Source organism: Microtus ochrogaster, chromosome X (genome assembly GCF_000317375.1).
Source record: "Microtus ochrogaster isolate Prairie Vole_2 chromosome X, MicOch1.0, whole genome shotgun sequence".
Lineage (NCBI taxonomy): Eukaryota > Metazoa > Chordata > Mammalia > Rodentia > Cricetidae > Microtus > Microtus ochrogaster.
This window is the reverse complement of record NC_022026.1, coordinates 60,684,660-60,688,724: the sequence shown is the minus strand read 5'-3', so window position 1 is coordinate 60,688,724 and position 4,065 is coordinate 60,684,660. Positions and strand designations below refer to the sequence as shown.

The 4,065-nt window shown below is 38.4% G+C and overlaps 1 non-coding gene across 1 annotated transcript; it reads left to right on the top strand.

Moving 5' to 3' along the window:
- Positions 1–3,037: 3,037 nt before the first annotated feature.
- Positions 3,038–3,110, top strand: Trnak-cuu. Its single transcript has one exon. It is a non-coding gene; the product is annotated as a tRNA-Lys (tRNA).
- Positions 3,111–4,065: the final 955 nt, after the last annotated feature.

Below are 4,065 nucleotides of genomic sequence, written 5' to 3'. Positions count from 1 at the left end.
ATCCTCTTACCCTATACATGTGCTTTTCTCCTTTCAATTTCTTCAACTTCCATAATGGAAAGACAGTTTTTTGGTATCTTCAAATAAAAAGAAAGCAAAAATATTATAAACAGGCTGTTGATTTAACAAATCATTGAGATATTTTACTTGTTTAGGGCTAAGTCTTTGCAATTTTTACACTTCAAATAAGATGCTGAATTTACTGATAATACTTGATCTGTATTTAAGTATTATAATATTCACAATTGGAAAAGTAGACTTATTTGCACTAGCATGACAGTGCATGCCTGTAATTCCAGCACTTGGGAGGTAGAGGCAGGAAGATCAGGAGTTCAAGCCTAGTCTCTGCTATATAATGAGGTCAAAGCCAGCCAGAGCTGCATAAGATTAAATCACAAGTCATGGAAGGGCAGAGGAACCACATACAGAGACTCACCTGTCTTAATTTTTAATAAAATATTCTTAGTTTTTTTTTTTTACTGACGGTGTTAAGTATCATCATTAAGATTTATTTTTTAATCTCCTGGATCTGAAGTTCCAGGCAGTTGTGAGCCACCTAATGTGACCACTAGGAATGGAACTTGGGAAATATGCAAGAAATGTGCTTGTTTTTAACTGCTGAGTCTTTTCTCTAGTCCTGAATATTAATTTTTGGTTTTCTTTTTGAGACAGGGTGTCATGTATACCAGCCTGGCCTTGAATTTCTCAGTCTCCCGGCTCAGCATCCCATCTGCTAGTATTATAGTCATGTACCACCACACCCAGCTTGCTTTCAGTATCTTACAGTTTGGTTTTTATTTTAGATTTGTTTCCTTAAAGTACGTGTGCATAAATAACCAAAGGGCATACTGGTTATGGTTGTATACAAAAAGGATGTGTCTTAGTAAATGAATTGATTTATTATTGATATAAAATATATACAATAAAAATTTACACAAATGTATAACCACACCATTATTCATTGTTGAAATTTATTCCTCATCTCAATTTGTATCTCTGTCACCACTAAACAATAACCCTTTCTCCAATAACTACTAACCACTAGACTATTTTCTGTGCCTATGAATTTCCCTACCCTTGGTTCCACATACAAATGAAACCATGTGATATCTGTCTCTTGTATATGACTTATTTCACTTACTTATTTCACATATTAGCAAGATTTATCCATATTGTAGCATGCATTAGAATTTTACTTTTAAGGATGAAAAGTAGTCCTTTGCTGTACCATATATATTCATGTGTTGATAATATTTGCATTGTTCCTATCTCTTGACTCTTGCAAAATAATGTTGCTATGGTCATTGGGATGCAAGTATCTGCTTGAATCTTTGCTTTCTAATTTTTGGGTATCTATTCAGATACTGAATTATTGAATTTTATGGGATTATTTTTGGTGGGGCAGGGGATATATTCTCATCAGGATTTTGATTGAAATTGCAATCATTTTTGCAAATATATCTAGCGGGTATTGATAAGGCAATTTACTTGATGATGCACATATTACCCATATAGGAACTCAATTTTTTTCTACTCTGCCATAAATCTACATTATACCCTCTCCTCCCAAGGCTTAGAGACCATCAAGGAGAGGAAAACAAAATGGTTCTAAGAGTAAGAAACAGAGAGGAGCAGAGAAAAAGTGACTTCTGGGCAAAACAGGACCATTGTTGTAGATGAATTTTTTTGTTTTTTGTTTGTTTGTTTTACTCTTTGCTTTTTGGGGATGCCTGCCACCCAGTTCCCATATAAATTACACTTGGAGTCTTATTCTTACTTATGAATGCCTGGCCTTAGTTTAGCTTGTTTCTTGCCGGCTTAAATTATCCCATCTACCTTTTGCCTCTGGGCTTTTTTTCCTTTTCTTACTTCTGTGTATCTTACTTTCACTCTTACTTGTGTCTGGCTGGGTGGCTGTCCCCTTTTTCACTCTTTCCTCTTTCTCTCTCCCAAGAGTTCTCCTATTTATTCTCTCTGTCTGCCAGCCTAACCTCTTCTTTTTCCTGCCTATCTATTGGCCACTCAGTTCTTTATTAGACCATTAAGGTGTTTTACACATGTAGTAGGAGCTGCGGGTTGCATTCTGCCACTCAGCTCCCACCACCAGCTAGCTTTACCCGAAATAACAACACACAAATTGTATTCTTTTAAACACTGCTTGGCCCATTAACTCTAGCCCTTACAGGCTAATTCTCAAATCCCGATCAACCCATCTCTAATAATCTGTGTAGCATCAGTCTTACCGGGAAAGATTCAGCATGTCTGACCTGGCAGCTTGCTTCATGGCGTCTGCCCAGGAGAGGGGAGCATGGCCTCTGAGCTCACTTCCTCTTCCTCCCAGCATTCTGTTCTGTTTACTCCTCCCACCTATGTTTTAACCTAAGAGGGCCAAGCAGTTTCTTTATTATAATTAACCAATGACCTTCGTTCATCATACACAGGCAAAGTAACACAGTGTCACAGAATTAAACACAGGCAGAGTAACACAGTGTCACAAAGTTAAACAAATGCAACATAAAGGAATGTGACACATCTTTGCATCATTAAACAAATGTTCCACACCATAAACAAATGTAGCACATCTTAAAATAATATTCTACAACACATTGTATTCATGACCTAGTTGTGGTTGCCTACACAGGATCTGTACAAACTCAAACTCAAGTCAGTGGACATTCCAGTATGGAAAGAGAAGATGATTATAAATGCTCTGTAGGGATAAGTCCCGCCCCTTAGGGGGCGTGTTCGCCTCGGGCTAATGTTTACCTATAAATCTGGTGAGCATGTTCACAGCATTTCGCTTCTGCTTTCCTGGTCTCCACGGGAACGGTGGTTCTGTAAGTCTATTTCCCCATTAAAGCTGTATATATTTTTACAATCTGTCTGTATTCATTTACGCCATTACATTTTGGCATCCAACGTCGGGCTATTTTGCCCCCACCGCGGCATGGGGGGGGTGCAAGTTCGATCTTTCCCAGCCTTTGCAAGAAAGATTAGCTACCGGAGCTCAGGAAGCGTGATTGGACTCAAGTGCATAGCCCGGCTAGCTCAGTCGGTAGAGCATGAGACTCTTAATCTCAGGGTTGTGGGTTCGAGCCCCACGTTGGGCGCCATTCTGTTGTAATAGGAGCTGCAGGGCTACGTCCCCAGCACCCCGGCCGCCTGCTAGCTTATGCCCCAAAATTATTACACAGACACTGTACTCTTTTAAACACTGCTTGTCCCATTAACTCTAGCCCTTACAGACTAGTTCTCACATCCCGATCAACCCATCTCTAATAATCTGAGTAGCATCAGTCTTACCGGGAAAAATTCAGCATGTCTGACCTGGCAGCTTGCTTCATCGCAAGTCCTTGGTGAAATGTTGGACAATGAGATCAGACTTCATAAATGAGATTAGTGACCTTTACCACTTTCACTAAGTGAGGACCCTACAGTAAGAAAATGGCCATTTATGAACCAAAAAATGGGGTTTACCAGATTAATCAAATCTGCTGTCACATTGATCTTAAATATGTCAGTCTCTATTACTGTGAGAAATAAGTGTCCATTAGTTATATGTCTTTCAACTTATATTATTTTCTGATAGCAGACTAAAAGGGCTAAGGAAAGATTTTTGTATAATACTATTTATAACTTACTCATAAATTTCAGCACAGCAAAATATAGTTCTGTTCTAGAAAATGGTATTTACATTACCAATTGTTTTAATGGAGGATTAACTAAGACACTCCCAAGTTGCTTTTAGTCGTGATGAGGTTTTGTTTCTTTATTTGTTTGGTTTTTATATTTTTAAATAATATTTTTAATTGTTTATTTTTATGTCTGTGAATCATGTGCACTCAGCACCCACAGAGATTGGAGAAGGATATAGGATCTCTGGGGAATCCCAAAGGCTCTGGAAGAGCATCTGGTTACTGCTGAGAATTTCATGTAATGCATTTTGATCATGTTCTTCTCCCTCAGCTCCTTCATAACCACCCTCTCTGTCATCACCTCTCTGTCACCCCGACTTTGAGTTTTTGTCTGCTTTTTTTGTTTGTTTATTTTCTCCCATCAAGAACA